Raw genomic sequence first — 21,213 nt, 5'->3', positions numbered from 1 at the left:
ATATTTTAACATTGTACTAAATGAAACGAAAAATCTAACTTAATTTCTTACGAGAAATTAAAAACTTTAAACCTAATTTAAGTAAAATATTTAATCTTGCAGGTTAAAGTAACATATTTTCTTACAATCTTACAGAGAAGAGAACTGCTTCCATTTCAGTTATTGATTTTTCAACAAGCCTGAAATAATATTACTTTTGTTTTACCCTTTCAGTGCCATCAACTACGGTGTACAGCTATTAAGGGGTCTGACGTAGCATCGTAGTTAAAGCTGTTTGCCTCGTAATCTAAGGGTCTCAGGTTTAAATCCCCATTATCGAAGAAACTAAAATATTACGTTCTATCGTCAACATAACGTTGTATTTAAGAAAAGTTAAAATAATATGATCCTCTTTCCTTTCCCTTTATAATTATTTTCCAATCTCTGTGGCACCAAACATGCTTGCAATTTCGGCCGTGAGGGCGTTATAATATACGTTTAATCACATTCTTCATTTGTAAGAGAGTACTCCAAAAGTTGTCAGTGCTTGATTTTGACTATCTGTCTTCCCTCTAATCTATCACTGCTATATTAGGGACAGCTAGCTCAGATATCCCTTGTGTAGCTTTGAGTAAAACTGAACAAACAAATGAAACCCAGGAAGAGTAAAAACGTATTTGATTAAACAGAGGTTTAAGGCTTATTAGTCTAGGATTGGATATTGAAGTGCAAGAATATTCTACATACTAACTACATCATTTATGGTTTTTAGTTTCTAGTATACAATTCATTTTACTTTTCCATTAATGAAGAGACAACCAATTAGCAATTACCATAAATATTTCAGAGGTAATAAGATAATTTATAATATTTTTAGAGCGAAATGTAATTCTGACTATAGGATGTTATGTTCAGCATATTAAAACAATTCTATTTCTTGAAACATTTTGGTGCTTCTGGAAACATCAGTTATTTCATCTTATTCAGTGTTTCTTAGGTAATCGCTATTCTAAAAGATCTACTCTAACTTCGTGTTAGTTCCAGTTTACCCGCTGGAGAGAGAGAAAAAACAAACCTACTTGGTTCGTACGTTATGAGTTTCTACAATATTATTTTATAGTTTTATTAAACAAGGTAAACTGTCTTAGAATATGACAGGTAATAATGACAGTGTATTAATTCCTATTGTGACAACGTCTAGTTCATAAAATTTAAAATGAGGTCCCATTGGATTTGGTCGTTACAAACAATTTCACTTAAAAGAGTGACGTAAGTTACTGTCCCACGTACTATTTACGGAAATTGAGTTCAGCTAAGGAGCTAATTTCTTTATTTTGTTAATAGTTGTTAAAACAAGTGTTGATTGATATGCTTTTAAGGTTCTTCAGGTTTTGTTATGTCTCGGATATTCGAACATAGCTGTAATAGCATTATCTGCTCTAGCTATCCCTAATTTTGAACCGATAAACTAGAAAGAAGGCAGTTAATCAATAGCACTCAGTGTCAACTTTTGGACTAATCTAATCGAATAGTTGGATTTGACAGCTACTGTTATAACGCATCATGGCCATAAAGTGCGGAGCGTGGTTTAATAGCAAAGGAACACGAAACATGAACTTTAGTATTGCAGTTCAACACTAAGCTACGAACAGGCCATGTTGAACAAGATTTCCTAAGCAGTTAATGTGGAAGAATTTTTCCACTGCTCACGAATCAAACTGAACTTCGCTTGATGTTTAGTTTTCTTTACACGTTTCTTCTTTATTTACCATTGTTTAAGTATGTGTGTGTTTTCGACCTAAAATAGAATAGTAATTCACTTTATTTATCTTTCTACTCCATTCTACAGGCTTTGCGGGTTGATTATTATTAGCCTATTTGCCAAAGCTTCCTTATGTTTATCAACTGTAAATATTTCTATAAGAGTGTTTTAACGAGTACGCGGAAAACTACAAATCTCTCTCATTTTAATTAGTTTTTGTCAGAATTTACGTGTATAGTTTTAAACGTCATTGTAAGGTTTGTGTGAGGAAGTGTCGTTGTTTGGGCATAATTCGCTAACCTTTAATTATGCTTCTGAAAATAAACATGGAGTTATTTTTAATGTTATTATTTTTATAATTTATTTCTTTACCTAGATTATTAATAATCCATAATAAATACTACTGTATATTCAAAGGTTGGATTATGCCTACATAAAATTACTGTATGTTTAAGATAGTATAAATTCCTATTTTAAATATTTTCGATCTATCCTTTCAACCTCAAGTCAAATTTCTCAAACAACAATTTCCTCTTTAATAATATATTACAGGAGAAAAGCTAATGTTGAAGAAATACTAAGATGTTTGTTTCTCGTGGAATATGTAAAAGTAATTCAAAATTGATAAAGTGATATTTGTAAAGGGATATTTTAGGTAGAAAATTTACTAATAAATTTTATTCATTCGAATTGTTAACGCTGCAACGTAGTATACCGGTGTTAAGGGATTATATGCTATTTTCCTCCTCCATTATTCAGAAAGAAATATGCCAATGCTTATAAAACATTCCAAACATAATATTAAATGAATGTATGTACCTAAATAAAATTGCATAAAAAGTTGTTTTATATAGATTTAAATGAGACCACTATGTTTTTATACACGAGTTTTCGTTACTTTCAAAGCTTAAACATAATAAAGTGGATGCAAAGTGCTCTAGTGGAGTACAAAACAAAACCATGGACGAGATACAAGCCCACAGTTGAAAAGTTTTTGCTTGAAGCCCAGTGTAACACTGTAGCTCATGCCCAAACGCTATCCAATAGAGCAGAAAAACGGTCTATATGTTGCGTGAAGTGATTTATCTTTACTGCAAGAAGATTATGATGAATCACACATCATTTTCAAACCCTCCGCTTGGGGAAGAAATACAAATTACTTTGTTTCTTTTTCGTTCGTTTTTTTTTTCCATATTTTAATAGATCAATACAATGTTCTACAAATAAGAATCAAAAATGTACTTGCAGCTTGTAAAATATAATTATATGTCTATTATTAAAGACAGATTCAAGACTGAAATAAATTCAAAACAACGTCAGTGGTTCAGTAACTTTGTTAGCACCAGATTACAGAGGTTTTAATATAAATCTATGCATACAAATATTAGAAGGCTCATATCTTATAAGATATTACTAAGCTAACAAAATGGTCGACATTTTTATGAAATTATTGATGCAAGTTCAAACAATTGATGCATCACTCACCAAGTACAGTTTATTTGTTATTACAGGTATTCTTTCTTATTTGTTTTTCAGTCATGTTGACACTAGAATCCTCAGTTGAACATAACTTATCGTTAAATGATTTATTCATTACAAATAATCTACATATAAGTATTGTATACAGAATACGTGCATACAATGTAATGGAAATAATTATGGAAACACACATACAACGAATAGTGTGAGGAAGATGTTAAATATATTAATGATACTTTAGTATCATTACTTGGAATGGTTAGTGGTCGAGGCGCCTGACTCGTCATTTCAGCTGAGGGTATATATTACGTGACTGCCAGTCACATTATTTGTTGAAAAAGAGTAGCCCAAGATCTGACGATGGGTTATATTGACTAGCCACTTTTTCTCTAGTTTATCACTCCTAAAGTAGGGACGACCAACGTAAGTAGCTACTCATGATATTCAATGAACAAAGTATTGAACGTTATCACAGAAAATACACAAGAATCGCGAATAAGTTCTATAACACGCTAATATTCTGCATGAAAGCTTGATTTATTATTGAGAATTAAGTACAAAACTACATAACGAGCTATCTATGCTCTGCCCACCACGGGTATCCAAACCCAATTTCTAACTGTCTGAGTCCGCAGACATAGCGCTGTGCTACTGGAATGCTGTATGAGAGTCATTTACTTTTCACATTTCATATTGTGTTTACGCTGCAATACAGTTTATCAACGTAAGACTGTAGACTGTTAATAGAACTTTCTTGTGGCACTACTTACAGTCGAACCAAGTTATTAGTCGACTTTCAACTTTCAATATTTAAATAAGCCCATACTGTAAAAAATGCTGGAAGCACATTATTTGTTTGGAACCTTCTGTTAATGTACATATTTTAAAGGCAAATACGTTTAGGGAATTCATTAAAAAATTAAATATTCACAGAATTTTATCCAGATTTTAATAGGGTTCCTTAAGATAATTTCATTAAAAATATGGAAATTTGCAAACATTCCTAAAAATGCGCTATTGGTACATTTTCGTAGTTTTTACTGTGTTCACCTAGATGTTCCATTAGCCTCTTTACCGTTAATATTTCGTTGACCACATTTGCTGGATGCGTTGAATCACTTTTTTGTTGTTGTTGTTTTAGGAAGACTAATCCCCGTCCTATGCGTCATGTGTTTCTAAAGGAATAGTATGATGGATTAAAATATTACTGTGCTTATCAGCAGTCAAGGTACTATCAATTTTATGTTGATCACTGACACCGTTGGTTGATATGCAGGCACACCCTTCTTTTAATCCACCACCTTGCTTTACTTTAGATATCGAAATTTTTGGTTGTGATATTGTTTTTGTCTTTGCCATCAAACAAACTGTTGTTGATCGTTACTGAGCAATTCGAACTTTAATTCACCTCTAAAGAGCTCTGCTCATCCACTGTTTGCAGTCCGATGCCTGTTTAAACCTTTCGATTTGTTTACCTGTTCGCAGCAGCTAATGTGTTCTTACTGCCTTTGAGGTAACATTCGTACGTAAGGATACAGCGAACAGCAGGTAAGGATTCAACTGTCGTACATCTCATAAAGAACATACCTTGAGATACTTAACTTTAGTTTGGTTTCGGTTTTCTATCTTAACCACTTATATTATTAACAATACAGGTTCTACATTCGATTTTCATAGTAATTTAGATAGATCCTACTGAAAAACAGGGTATATTTGAGTAGTGAAAACATTTATTTCGTCATGCTAAGTATATGATAATTTAGTCATGGGATCCATGACTTGATTAAAACTACTACTACTGAGTATGGTACGATTGTTTGTACTTATATGTAGTCTTTTACTGATATAACGCTTTGTAATAGATATTTAATCAATCGCAGTCTGAACTATAAATACATGGCAATACTCTAGTGTAGTTAATTTTCACACAATAAAACTGTTGCTGTAGTTACTGTTTCAGTACCATTTTCACATTATTTAGGAGCATATATTGTAATTTATTAATTGTAGAAAATCTCAAGAGTCAATTGGTTACGTTTAAATTCAACAAACTAAAGTTAATTCATATTAAGCATGTGGTATAGCAGTAAAAATACGAGTGTTAGAGCAGTACATATTACAGCAGTATAAGTTAGTTGGTATTCATATAAATAAATACGAAATGTGTTTGTTTGTACTCTAACTCTTCCAAGTCTATTGAGCCAATGTGAACCATAATTTGTATATAAACACAATGAACTATGGGGTGTGAACTTAACCCTATTTTCATTTTGTGAAGCCTGTTGGTTAATTACTCCCAGCCAACTGAGTCAATCTCAAACAATCTTGACAGGCTGACGTTTCAGACAATGCTAAATATTCTGAATTGATTCAAGTTAAAAGTAAGTGCTGGATTGTTTCTCAAACAACTATGCATTTCTAGCGATAAATGAAATGTAGAATGTTCAAGAGTGGAATCACTTCAAAATCTTTATTTCTTTGTATATGAAAAACAAACTGCAAATGATGTTTATGAAGAAGCTTTGTTATAATATTGAAAAATCTGGTTAAAGTTTATGTTAAAATTATTGCAATGAAATATGTGATTGCTGTTAAACTTATATTGTGTTAATTAAGTTTAAACTTTCCCGTTAGTTGACAGGTATTTCAGCTTGTAATAAATAAATAAATGTTTCCATATCTTTTAAAATCAGTTCATGTACACTATAACAAATAGTTATTTTTAGATAATCAATAACACGAATTAACTTAGTTTATAAACAATAGTGTATAATTCTTTTATTTCAACAGTTCTTTACGACAAAACCATTTTACTCTCACTACATTGTCAAATTAATTATACAGCAATTGGTCAAAAGTTCAAGCATGGTTAGTCTACGAATACAGCTTAGAATATTTTTCACAATTAAAGATAGTTTGACTATGATCAATTTAGTTCTACTTTTAATATTTATGATATGTGCTTAGACTTGAAAACTGCATAACATTTACAATTAGTTATTTCCAAGTAGTGGTGATAATTTCGGTCACAAGTTCAGAGATACAAGTCCACAATAAACTGTTTAATTTTTATTACAAATATTAACAAGCTGTTGATCTTATGTTATACTTGTTAGTGATGTTTCAGACTCAGAAAATACAATTTTTCAAAACAGATTCAGATTTTGGAAAAAGAAAATGCCTGGTGACGTGTTATTTTTAACATAAAAATTAGTGCTACTTTATACGCCTATACAGTCATGTGAAAAAGTTAGGACACCCTATGAAAGCCTGTGTATTTTTGTAACATTTTTGGATATATAGATATTTAAGCTCAATTTCAACAATACTGAGAGATTATATGAATATAATTAAAAACAATTAAAACTGAAAAAAAGACTTTTCAAGATCTTCTGTAAATGTCATGCTACAAAAATGCATATTCTAACTGAGGAAAAAGTTAGGACACCCTACCCCCTAATAGCTAGTGTTACCCCCTTTGGCTGAAATAACCGCAGTGAGACGCTTCTTGTAGCCATCTACCAGTCTCTGACATCGGTCCGAAGAAAGTTTGCCCCACTTCTCAATGCAGAATTCTTTCAGCTGTAAGATGTTTGAGGTGTTTCTTGCATGTACAGCCCGTTTCACGTCACTCCACAGCATCTTAATGGGATTAAGATCTGGGCTTTGACTCGGCCATTCCAGGACTCTCCATTTCGTAGTTTTCAGCCAGTCCTTGGTGGATTTACTGGTATGTTTTGGGTCATTGTCATATTGCAGGGTCCAGTTCGGCTTCAGCTTTAATTTTCGTACAGATGATCTCACATGATCCTCAAACACCCTCTGATACACTATAGAATTCATGGTGGATTCTATGATTGTGAGCTGTTCTAGGTCCTGCTGCAGCAAAGCTGCCCCACACCATGATATTTCCACCTCCATGCTTTATAGTTGGTATGAGGTTCTTTTCCTGGAATGCTTTATTTGGTTTACGCCAAACATACCCTCTGTTCTGGTGTCCAAATAATTCAATTTTGGACTCATCTGTCCAAAGAACACTATTCCAGAAGTCTTGGTCTTTGTCTACATTCTCTCTGACAAACTTCAGTCTGGCCTTGATGTTTCTCTTAGAGAGCAAAGGTTTCCTCCTTGCACACCTCCCATACAAGTTAAACTTGTGCAGTCTCTTTCTGATTGTAGAGGCATGCACTTTCATATCAACAGTAGCCAGAGTCTGCTGTAGGTCCCGTGATGACAAGTTAGGGTGTTTGGAGACCTCTTTTGGCATCTTGCGGTCTGCTCTCGGGGTGAACTTGCTTGGACGACCAGACCTGGGCATGTTGGCAGTTGTTTAGAAAGCCCTTCACTTGTTGACTATTTTCCGGACAGTGGAATGGCTGATTTCAAAATATTTTGGGATATTTTTAAATCCCTTACCAGACTCATAAGCTGCTACAATTTTCTTTCTGAAGGCCTCAGACAGCTCTTTTGCTCTCACCATGGTGCTCACTCTCACTTCAACAGTCAGGAGCACACCAAACTAAATGTCTGAGGTTTAAATAGGGCAAGCCTCATTCAAAATGCTGAGTAACGATCTTCTAATCATGTGCACCTGGTGTGATACACCTGTGTGTGAGTTGAGCGATTTTAAGTGGGAATAAATGTGGGAGTGTCCGAACTTTTTCCTCAGTTAGAATATGCATTTTTATAGAATTACATTTACAGAAGATTTTGAAAAGTCTTTTCTTCAGTTTTAATTGTTTAGTTATATTCCTATAATCTTTCAGTATTGTTAAAATTGAGATTAAATATCTATATATCCAAAAATGTTACAAAAATACACAGGCTTTTGTAGGGTGTCCTAACTTTTTCACATGAGTGTATATAACAGATGAAGTATACCAGTTATTGTTTTCAACATTACTATTGTAGAAAGTCATATTCTTACATTTCTGTTAATATTCACTTTTTAAATAATTATTGATATTATTGACAACGAAATTGTTGTAAGATTTTCGAACATTTGTAAAGTTCACTAGGCAAAATGAGAAATAAACAAGAGCCCATATTTGATGGCAACCACCAAGTCTCATGCTGAGACTATCAGTTTGAGTGTATAATGGTCCACACAACCTAGACAGAGTTGTAAAACACTTATCTTCAATCTACAATAGGCCCGGCATGGCCAAGCGTGTTAAGGCGTGCGACTCGTAATCTGAGGGTCGCGGGTTCGCGCCCGCGTAGCGCTAAACTTGCTCGCCCTCCCAGCCGTGGGGGCGTTATAATGTGACGGTCAATCCCACTATTCGTTGGTAAAAGAGTAGCCCAAGAGTTGGCGGTGGGTGGTGATGACTAGCTGCCTTCCCTCTAGTCTTACACTGCTAAATTAGGGACGGCTAGCACAGATAGCCCTCGAGTAGCTTTGTGCGAAATTCCAAAACAAACAAAACAATCTACAATAAACGAACGAAACCTTATTTTTGAGCGACAAGAACTTATGAACACACAGGAAGACTTATAACATTTTTTTATAAGTATTGTTTTACTCACATTTTACTGTGAGTTTAAAATGAGAAGTAACGTAACATTATATACACCATACACCTGTGATGCACTCCACTGTCAATAACCTTTCATCCAGTATCAAAGCTTGTGTGTTGGTTGGAAATGTAACACCTAAAGTTGAACACATTAACAATTAATACAGGGTTTGGATTAAGACATTTCCTGCTGACCCAATGAACTCTGATACTAGGCGAATTTTCTCTTCGTCAATGCTGAGCATTGCAAAGTGCATGTTGTTCAAATGCTTTTACATTTCTTTCAGTTAGAAACCCATAGTAAATATATGAAACATCAATGAACAATTATAACATGAGATTGTAAGCTTAATAATATTTAAAATAAAAATCAGACTGATCTTTCTATAAAGTGGAAGTGGAAGATAACGCAGTACAAGTTACTGAAACATTGTTTCATGTTCTTTATGAGGCAAATATTTTATCTGCTTTAAGATAGTTGAAGAATAACTCCTTAATTTATAATTAAGGGGCCTTTTATTATTATGATTACCAAAACGTTTTGGGTTATGTTCCTGTGTGAAAAATGTTTTCCATGCTCTGGTGAAATAAAAATTTAAATGTTATTGCGTACAAAAAGTGAAGTTATGAAAGATACTGAACTAGAATATCTGGTTTTTCTGTCACAAATGAAAACATTAGTTGTTTTAATCTTGGACTAGGGAAATTAACTAACTATTTTAAACTTGTCATTAGCTGGTATGTATCTGTAATTTGCTGAAAGGGTAACATGTGAGACCCTATATTATGTCTTTAACGTGTATTAGAGAAGAAATTTCGTTTATATCTGTACTGATATGGTTTAGTATAAATCAATAAGTATTATGTCTTGTCCATGAAAAAAACAATATTTGGAAATATTTTTACAGAAAGGTGAGTATAATATCTTTACCATAATAATCATTAAACTTAGAACCTTTAAAACTTTTGTGATTAACTTATAAAACTCAATAGAAGATTTAAATAAGCATCCACTTCAGGACATACAGAAGTAATACATTAATTAAAGAAATTAATTAGAATAAGTGGTTTACATATAGAACATCAGAAAATGTAAAATATATTATTAAATATAGAACTGTTATAACTAAAGTAAATTCGTACTAAATCATAAAATCACTGTTGATGTCTCGTTCAATATTAATGAAAACAAAACATCGGATATGATAGAAACTTTTTAGCGGTATGTTAAATGTTTAAAATAAATGAAACTATAAACAAAATTACACAGAAGTTTAGTAACATTATTCGAGCCCCCCTGAGGGAGGACATGTCTGCAGACATATAGTGTTAGAAACTGGGTTTCAGAGCCCTTGTTTGGGAGAGCAGAGATAACCCATTTAGCTTCATGCTTAATTTCAAACAACAGCGCCATTTGCTGTTCTAAAACATAAGTTTTTATTGGTATGCAATCCTACAGAAACGTAGTAACACCATTCGCCTTCGTAAAACAGATAATATGTCCAGTAAAATCATCTACCTATAGAATCTTAAGAAGACTGTCTATTTGGTAGCACCAACTACCTGTGTAAAAGATATAAAGTGAAAACTATAAAATAGCGTGTGAACAATAAAATTCATGGTTTATGGACAAAGGAACAGAATGTTTAAATCCTAAAATTAAACTAGCGAAACAATCATGATATTTAAGTATGTTATTATAAAAAAATATGTTGTCTTCAAAATTGCAAAAAGGTATGCCATGCAAATTAGAATTAGAAGTAAAAACTATAATCTGTATGTTAGATAGGATGATAGCGCTATCCAGCTCTACAATCACCAAGCAGTATAATTAAGTAAAGAAAAAAAACTTCAGAACTCTTGAATTAGTGAAGTGTGTTATACGTAAAGACACAGATATTTATAAAGATATGCTTAGCAAATGAGATAGGATATTATTAATTAACCAATTATCCTACGCACTATACTAACTTTAGTTGTATCATATATCTATAGAATCTTAGCACCATAATCTGCTTATAGAGACACAGACTACTTTTGTAAAACAAACACAATATGCCAAATAACAACATCCGTCTATAATAACACCGTCCATCTATAGCAACACATGTAATGCAGTTAAAAATGTAAATGAAAACTGTACATACGAGTTGAGACACGTTAAAATCTGTACGCAATCCTATATAAGTATAGCAACACTGTCAACCTGTAGAAACGCTATACCCTTGTAGAAATACAATGTTATTAATTTTAAAACTTTGATTGTTAAACTATCTGCGTGGTCATCAAACCAATGCGCCCTCTTATGCCAAGTCGTAGCCCTACAGCACACTCTTTGTTCTGTAACACTCGAACTATGATGTAACGCCTAACAATGAGTCCTTTGATAACAGACAACTTCCATTGTCATGTTGGCCTAGCGACGCGCCCTCTGGTTCCACTAATGTTGTGTCATCGTTTCCATTCTGTCTAATATTTTCCTATTTTAGAATTTTATTCGATAATTATAATAAAAACAAAAGATACTTATATTTAAGGAAGACACTTTTTCTTCTGATTTCAAATAACACAAATATAGAACATAAACTTGCTCGTTTCGAAATATTTGTGTAGGTTCTTGCAAAATCATCAATATGTTTGACATTACCTCGAGCAACTGACTTCAGTGATGAATTTCATAACGTGTGAAGTCACTCTAACTCATAATTTCTTGGTGAAAGTAATCAATAGTTTATGATAAGTTTTCAGATTTTAACTGTTCGTCTTCACAAGATCTGGTTTGTCTGCAAACTTCATACGTGATTTGTGGCTATCTTTGTCATTTGATTCTTGTAAATGATGAAAGCCAGTCGAAACGTTGTCGTGTACCACAAATCAAATAATATGATCTCTACAGTTGGAAATGTTTTTAACATCTGCAAATTGTACTAAAATGTTCAAGTTTAAAAATCATCTTTCACCTTAAATTTGGCATAATACTTAATTTTCTGAATACAATTGTTTCATGTAAAATTTACCATTTACCATTTCTGCTGAGAAATCAAAAACGTTATGAACTTTAATACCACTGAGTGAAGAGTGTTCACACCTAATAATATATGATCTTATGAGCTTTGTTTTGTTTTGATTTAGTTGTAAATATTTATAGTATAATATATAATAATAAAGCACTAGATGCATAGTTGTTATCAAACGTAACATTTCAAGCATCACGTAATTCAAAATTTAAATTTATATTTGTCTTAAACAAAATCTAAGTTTGTATTTGCTCGAAGCTGTCGAAATTGCCTCCCCTAGTTACTTAGCAGTAAGTCTGAATGCTTTATAAATCGAGATTTGATACCCGAAGTGGGTACTACAAGACAGCTCATTGTGCACTTTTAGTTCAACAACAACAAAAAATTCAAGGCCCGATATGACCGGGTGGTTAAAGCACTCTACTCGTAATCCGAGGATCGCGGGTTCGAATCCCCGTCACACCAAACATGCTCGCCCTTTCAGCCGTGAGGGCGTTATAATGTTACGGTCAGTCTCACTATTTGTTGGTAAAAGAGTAGCCAAAGAGTTAGCGGTGGGTGGTGATGACTAGGTGCTTTCCCTGTAGTCTTACACTGCTAAATTAGGAACGGCTAGCGCAGATAGCCCTGGTGTAACTTTGCGCGAAATTCAAACCAAATAAAAAATCTCGATATTTTCGTTTATATTGTAATCAAACATTTCTGTTATTATAAGGTTGAACATAGAGTAAGGAACTTCGGTAAGTAATGTTAGTAGGAAACAGTTAATGCTGAAAATAGAGTAAGACATTGGCCTAAAATCAATAAATTAACGAGTTCTAAAGCTCTGTACGTCTTTTCCTTTTCGTGGACTACTGTGTTGACAGCTGTGGTAATTACCTTTGTTAGCTAGTACTCACTGTTTTCTTGTATGAATTATTTAGAACTTTGTAAAATTCAAGCTCACACACGAAATTTTCAGATTTCAAGATTATGTAAGCTCGATACCCTAGGTTCACACAGTCACATTGTACATCCTATAAGTATTTTTGCACTAAAACAAAATGAAGCATCAAATATGTTACTGGAGGGCTCTTCTATCAAGAGCACTTTGAACAGGCAAGATACGTTTTTATTTAACAATGCCGGCCTTGTTTAATAATGCAAAGTGTTAAGTTTATCAAAATAATATCTACAAGTTTCTTCATTATTAAATGTATCTCGCAGTATTAAAATATTCTTGACTATAATTACCATAAAGAACAAGTACAAAGAATTTCAAGAGCTGAAGGTAACCTCATGAAGTGAGGTTTTTAAATTTAATTTCGCTACAATACAACTAAATAACTTTTTGTTGTAGTTCGCTTATATTTCTTCTTTCTCATTTTTATTGTAGCCCAAAGTAACAGAATAACCTTCTGCGCTCTGTTGATCAGGGGAACTGAATATTGGATTTTATTCATTGTTCTTCGGTGAATCTTCATCGTAAAGTTTCCGGAACTAAAAATATTGCTTGAATTTAATATTTACTATCACTAAATAATCGCACATTCTTTCTGGGACTGACCAGTGTGGTCTAGTGGTTTATGGAGCTCTAACTATGCTGTAACTGCTTATTGGCGAGATTCATCTCGTATAGCAAGCTTACTAGTTTGTAACTGTAGGATCTTTGCAGCACTTGCCTTTACTTCGACGTGTGATTTTTTCCACCAACTCCTGTGAGGATATATATTCTACAATAAGTCATAACGTCTTGGATCTCTTTCAGCTTATGTATTACACTGGCTTCTGTGAGGATGTCTCTTCTACATTAACGCCAGAACGTCCCAGACGTTTCTCATCTTATGTGTTACGCTGATTTCTATGAGGATATGTCTACTACAATAACGTCAGAACGTCCTGAATTTCTCTCAGCTTATGTGCTACATTGACTTCTGTGAGGATATGTCTTCTACATTAACACCAGAACGTTTCGGACCTTTTTCAGCTTATGTCGGGATTTATGAGCAGCAACAATTTTACTTTCTCGCCGCTTATCATTTTAACAAATGTGTGGTTAACTGGGAAACATACTATAGTCATATTTCGTAACAATGAGTTCAAGCACACAGTAAACACCTATGTCTTCGTAAAGTTAAAGAATGTCATATTCTCGGTGCAACAATAGTTTGTATTATTCAAAACGAGATTCGTATAATGTGTACTGCACTCTTAGGTTTTAGTATATAATTTTTTTCTCAAGAATGATTGTTTTCACCTTTTATGTTTGCTACGCTGTCTAACCCTTGGCTTCGTAAGCCTTTTAGCTGAAGTATCGTTTCCTCACGTTTACTTAGAACCACTCTTGTCATATAGGGATTACTTATGTCTCACAACAACAAGAATCTGGGGAAGATTCTTTTATAGCTACATCACCATCGTTAATTGCAGGCGTTTCAGTGACTTGTGACAAATTAGATGATTATTATTGTCTTTACCTATTGTGTGACTTATTCTTAAAATATAAATAAGTAGTTTTGTACACTGATCTTATTAGGCAACAACTGTGTTTTTCTCTTTAGTATGTAATATTTTTTTTTTTGCATGATAATTTTTCTAGAATATTCTTTCATGGAAGAATCAAACATGACTAAATATCTAGCAGCTTTTTGTACTTGGACGTAAAGATTTTATCATGGTTTCTTTAAAGATCAGTACTTGGAAATTCGTGAACAGTTATCAAGTCACTGACTATTCCAAACACAGCCTGTCATTGGTTTAGATTTTACTTAATCAGGCATCTGTTTTGTATAGGACTTGTTATGATTTATTTTCTGTCTATATCCAAATTATCTCAAGTTGAAATATCCTCCCAGTGAAAGAAAAACTATCCGACAGCGGCTTGGTCCTCTGTTGGAGATATGGTTTTCGAAGCTGACGGACCGGACTCGAATCTTGCAAAACCACAAACTATTCTCCTTGCTTTAATATGCGGGTGGTTTCTAAATGTAACAGTGAATCCTGTAGCGTGAATGGTAGGATGGGTATGGTGTTGCTAACTGTCTGTATATCCTCTGGTTAGTAGTTCAAAATTAGGGATAAAGACAGGTAGCTTTACCATAAGTACTTAATACAGTCTTTTAATGTCAACTAATACCACTAACACGTTTTCCCAGTTTGACTCAGTGAAATAATAGCTATACCGAAAACCTTAGAGTAAAAGCAAAAAAACAAATCTTATAACTCTGTTGTTTTAGTAGCTTTTCTTTATTGACGATCTGTCATTTTGTGAATTTCCCCCGTTTGTGGATTTTGAGAATGTGATGAGCCTATTTTGACCAACGATACGTTTCATCCGGTTTTTGACCATTTATTTTCACTTTTCGTTTTAGTTGCCTGTTTAGAAACTAAGTTTGGCATGATGAACTTTGGTTTCTCAGGTGTCTGGGGGACCGTAGCTGGAAGTTTTAACATATATCTTTTCATTAGTTTTAGCAGCGTTTTGTTTTTAAAGTATAGGATGTTCGGGCCCCCCGCTAGCACAGCGGTAAGTCTACGGATTTACAACGCTAAAATTATGGGTTCGATTCCCCTTGGTGTGCTCAGCAGATAGCCCGATGTGGCTTTGCTAAAAGAAAACACACACACAGTATGTTCGCTTTCTTTTAGTATGTTACCTGACATAAACTTTGGATGGGAAGAAAAGCCCTTTTAATTCTGAAAGCTTTTCTATTTTAATGATTTTCATTTCTAATTTGTAAAGTTGATTAGAGCATTTGACTCCTAGTCGGAGGGTAGCAGGTTCGAATTTCCTTCACATAAACATTCTCGCACTTTCATCAACGGGGCGCTATAATGTGACGGTCAATCCTACTATTCGTTGGTATAACAGTAGTCCAAGAATTGGCGGTGGGTAACGATGAATATCTGCTTTTCTAAAAATTAGGATAGCCAACGCAGATATCTTTCGTGTAGCTTTGCGCGAAATTCAAAACAAACAATCATTCGTAAAGTTGTCTTGACTATACTTTTTAATTAATCATACTTTTAACTGCTACGTCTTTAACTATCTTTCATTTTTTATTTATTCAATAATTGATTATATACAAATATTTTATTTTGCTATTGTTAGAAGATTTTAAGCGTTTTTTGGGCGGCCTGTGTTCTGTCAAACGCGTGGAATCGAACTTTAGCATTGTTTGTTGAAAGTTACCGCTGCTTCACGTTCTTAATTCAAAAAGTATTATAATGAGTTCGAACTTCGTTTACATACTACATCCCCTAGAGGGTTTGCGGTAAGTCTACGGACTTACATCGGTAGAATCAGGGGTATGATTTCTCTCGTTAGACACAACAAATAGTACGATGTGGCATTGCTATAAGAAAATAGTCATGTACACATTATATATCATAGTTTCAAGATTCCACTTATACTCTGTACAGTTGAAAGATGAACGCTTTATCCCACTCCTATTGGCTGCCCGCAGCAGACTATCCTGGAAACATAACAAGAGGATTAATATTTTAAGTTTATAGCGATAGTAGCAAATTAATTAATTCACCAGGAAATTTCCAACATTTTCAGTCCTATAACGCTAAAATTTGAATTTCGATGCCCGCGTTGGGCAAAGCACAAATAGCTCATTTAGCAGCTTTGTGCTTCACTACAAACAATCCAAAACATCCAAACTGATAATGTTGCCTCGATTACTTCTCACACTATATAAACTGTTCCAGTGCCAATTCTAATTAAACTGCAACTTCTTTCTGGCTGTAAAAAAAGTCTTAAAATTAAAAATTTTAATACCGAAATATTTTCCCGTTTATTTTAAATGTTCAGTAAACTCTATTACTGATAATAGGTAATAATACATGATTGGTAAACAACTTTTTCAATGTAGATTAGTTTGTAGGACTCAAATATGATCTGACTAAACTAAAAGCTGTAGTTTATAAATTCCCTGCTATAATAGATATGAGTTATTTCATTACAATGTTCTATGTTAAAATTAATGTCAATTATTTTTAGTGCTTATAGTAGCAACTTAATATTTATTAAAATTGAATTATACTTAGATTTATCGATAACTTATCAATGAATTAGGTCAATCATTTAGAGCTTATCAATCGATTAGAAGTGAGTTGTTTTTTAATTTAACTTATCCTTACACTTCTGTTAAAAGTAATTGTAATTCTTTGAAAGAAGCACATAAAACAATCAATTGTAACGTTTTTAGAACTTCGTATCTTACGTGTGGATATCGCAAGATTTTTATGCAATTAATATTAACTGAAACCTTAGACAGAGTAAAATCTAATTCGTTGATTAAGTACATTCTGGTACTTTGGTATGTCACTTCTTAACGAAGTCGCAATAGAATAGTATTTTATTTTGTTTGTTATATTAAAAAAATTATATGTATTGACACTGGGATCCGAGATACTGAAAACGTAAAAAATATAATTGAGTAAACAATAAAAATAAGGCAACTTGCAAGTATAAGAGCCAATATCATTTAATATCCTAACATAAAAGGTTTTCACTATAAGTTTAGCTGAATTATAGAAGGAAAAATATAAGAAACGATTCACTATCAAATAAAATTCTATCAACAGTTCACGTCCAAGTGAAAATAACATAACGTTGCCAAAAAATAAGAATTTTTTCATTATAGAAAAAAAAACAAGTTCAAAAGGGTTTTAAAAATAAAGATCACATCTTATTCTAGACTTTAAAAACAGTTATTGACAGTTGAAAATCATCTAATGCTATTTATCAATTGATTTGTTTTGTCACGAAGATAGGTTACATTGGTTCTACCACCATGTGTTTTCAGACGAGCATGAACGAATTGGCAGAGATTCAGAGTGAGAACTCGACCAGGTGTTTTGGAAGATACCTTGTGTGAGTGGAACGTCGTCCTTCATTGAAATTATTTTGAACTAAAAAAAATTAATTTCCTATCTAAGGTCAATGGTGAGCAAATATCTGTATAAAAGAAAGCCTGCTTATAGATTAAGGTCGCAGTTAAATTCAATCATTTCATATGAAAATCTATTAAGGAAACTGTATAAGTAATGACAAGAGTACAAAGATAAAGAAAGTTAACAAATATTCTACGCAGAGTTTTACTAGACTTAGATTTAAAACAAATATTTACTGACGAATGAATTGTAGTGCATCGAACTATCACTTATCGTTCGGCCTCAGGAGAAAAGTCTAACATCATCAATACAATCCACGCAATTCGATTTTGTCAGTATTAATTTACAGAACATAATAAAATAATGGAATATTCGTGTCTTAACCACTAGTGAGATTGGGCTATAGAATATCCACCCTAAAGTGTGGAATACACTTTTATGGTATTGTTCAAGCTTTACTAAATAAATGTTAATAAGCAAGTCGATTTGCAGTCCTATGAATTTATTACACAAATCGAACTAAAATAACTAAGTGATGCTCAAAGTGGCAATATAGCTTGCACCGAGACTTATGGTATATGTATAATAAATAAATTGTCATACATCATGAGAAATTACAAATAATTTTTTACATAAATAATGTTACTTATTGTAATTTATTTTGGACGAGTCTCCGATTTATTGAATTATTTACGTTAAGTATTAAGATTTCAAATAGCCAGAAGTTTTACATTTAATTTAGCAGTTCTTTCAATTTCGATATGTATCAAATTTATGATATTTGCCAACAAGGTTGATATGCTCAACTTTATTTCTTAACAAAAATATAGTCTCATATGCAAACAAAAAACAATACAATTTATAATAACGGTTATTACTATTTGTTATTACAAATAATGATTTATATACAACATTTTTACAAAGTTAAGACAATACTGAGTCTTATATCTGGTGTAGAACTGAATATTTTATCAGTAATCCAGGTCCACGACGAGAAAATTAATTCTGAGGTGATATTGTTACATCTCGCTTAAACTAGCTAGCTTGGATGACTTCGCACCGCCGACTTTTTACCGATGAAGACATTTAATGTCCTCGAAAAAATACCAATGTCTGAAGTTAATTCACTGAATTTGAATGATTTGTAATTTTCGAAATGTATAAACGTTCCTGGTTAAATTCTGTACTTTTCCAAGTAATAGGTGTTAATCACAATTGCAGCTTCCAAGACCTGTAGCACACTGACTGTAACTGATAATAATAATATCTGTCCCTTGGTGCCTTGGTTATATAGTTTATGACGAGATTATAGAATGTTGGACAATGTTCGATCACGCTAGCGTATTCATAAAACAAATATTATTGATTCTCATACTGAAGAATCTTGTACAAATTTAGAGAAGAGTCGGGACTTGCGCAACACATATCCAACAATATACTTTACATAAAAAGAAAACTTGCTGAAACAAACGTAGGTATTAAACTAAATGTATTACGGTGTCCGTTATAATATCAATAAGAAGTAATCTTAGTTTTCATTAGTGGTTTTTTGAAGTTCCAGAAGTTTGCAGCTAAAACATATTTTCTTTTACATATAACATGAGAAGTACGTAAAACACAGTTTCTATATCGTATAAAATCAGATGATACGGGTATCTTGAACAATACCTGAAATATAACGAGTTTTCAGTCATATTGTGGTAACCGTCACCAGAATAAATGATGCTGATCAGAATTCTCAATAAATAAATGTTACACGAAACAGACAATTGACAAAAGACTGAAATTTTTTATTACAAGTTAGCTCCAGTTAGGTTTGAACATAATGGTTCTACACTGTGAAGATGTTACCGTGGAAGAACTGCTGGACAATCCATATCTATCTATCTATATGTATATAAGCGCCAATTTCTCCCTTTCTACTTCTGTAGGCCTGTTCCTTATGCACGGCAACATCTTTACATATACCGATACTTTATGCGGGGAGTAACGAGAGCTATGTAACCGCGGCTTTAGAGGCCACAAATAGTCTAATGTGACGAATATTGCAATTTTGGACAAACGGGACGACCAGTTGGTCTCAACTTAAAAAGGCCGAATTTTGTTGGTAATATGTGATCAAGAGGGCTATTACTTTTGTCTCTTTTCCGTGTTAGAACTTCTCTTTGTTATTTTATCCATGCTCATTTATGTGTCACAACAATATAAAAACTTCGAGAGCCTTCATTTGCTTCACTGCTCATTCTCTTTGTGATTTTTCTCTCTCCTTATTTTACGCAGTATATGCTTGCATTCTAACTCTCCTTAAATAAAAAAAGCTGGCGGATTATCTTGAATATTAACGTACACTCTCTCAACTAAGTAGGCTTGCTTCAGCTATATATTTTGCATTGCTTACGTGTACTCGTAAGAATCAGCTATACAATAACTTTACAAAAAATTAGTATCGGCAAACTTTAATTTACGTTACGCTGCAATATGAAGAGAATAAAGTAATTATTCACTAAATAGAACAATGATAAAGTCAGAATATGCTGAAAACGATATTTGATCACACAGCAGAAATCAGTAACCAGAAGGTAAGGAATTTTGTTTTAGAAACTTGAAATGTTACGCAAAGCACGTTCAAGAAGCAGGAGCAATATAACCAACTTTGTTTTGATTAAAATAGCTTTAGCAAATTTTTAATTTTTTTCTCGAACATTCTTATTTGTATTGATTTCAATAAAAACATTTAGTCAAGAAAAGAAATAATTTTCTTATTTTGTCGAAAATAATCACTATTAATACGGTTGATTTATTCAAACGAATTTCAGGCATTTTAAGGCCGTTTTTCATCCAAGCAATGCCAGATACTTTGTTAGTTGCAAATAATTGTAAAACCAATCATTTTTGATTAATTTCACTTCAATAACTGACACGAATAGCTCTTTAACTTCTGTAAGTATCTGTCGAGAAATACGAAAAAAAATCAAAGCAGAAATGTAAAGTGCACCACAGGTAGAAAGTTCACAAATGTTAGTTAATGTATTACATCAAACAAGAACAGGTGAATCTCGTGGCATCCTCTTTCTCTGTTTTATTATTTCTTATTGTTGGTGCTGGTTTATGACATTTTGATGCTGATTTTGTTCTCGTATAACAGAATCTGTGATTTATATATTTCCAGATATGAAAAGAAACAGTTAACATGTTCATACTTCCCTAATGAATGAACTCTAAGAAAGGTCAAAGCTGTTGGCAGAAAAAGTTACGAATAAAATAAAGACTAGTTTGAAAAAAATGAAAGAAAAACTATAATCACAGGAATATGAGTAAGCAAAAGTACAATAATCTAAAACTAGTTTATAGTGTATGTGTCTCTACAGCGTAACGTCCTCCTTAAATGTTAATAAAGATGAATTTTCTCTATTTTGAACGTCATAGATTCACTAAAACTGTTGTCAGGAAACACTGAATCACCATTCGTGAAGAATGTTTTATTCATATTCAAATACGCTTTCATAAAACTTTAAAACAAATACAACAGGCTGAAAACTCAGTTAAACAGGACGAAAACTAAAAAACTTTGAGG

General features: G+C 32.9%; 1 long non-coding RNA gene across 1 annotated transcript; it reads left to right on the top strand.

Moving 5' to 3' along the window:
• The first annotated feature begins 4,501 nt into the window (after positions 1 to 4,501).
• LOC143247686 (uncharacterized) lies at positions 4,502 to 20,953 on the top strand. The gene is made up of 3 exons (XR_013026671.1): positions 4,502 to 4,768; positions 17,516 to 17,619; positions 20,809 to 20,953. It is a non-coding gene; the product is annotated as an uncharacterized LOC143247686 (long non-coding RNA).
• The last annotated feature ends 260 nt before the right edge of the window (positions 20,954 to 21,213 follow it).

This window comes from Tachypleus tridentatus, chromosome 1 (assembly GCF_004210375.1).
Source record: "Tachypleus tridentatus isolate NWPU-2018 chromosome 1, ASM421037v1, whole genome shotgun sequence".
Taxonomy (NCBI): domain Eukaryota; kingdom Metazoa; phylum Arthropoda; class Merostomata; order Xiphosura; family Limulidae; genus Tachypleus; species Tachypleus tridentatus.
Note: the sequence above shows the minus strand (reverse complement) of the source record. Positions and strands in the feature narration are given on the sequence as shown.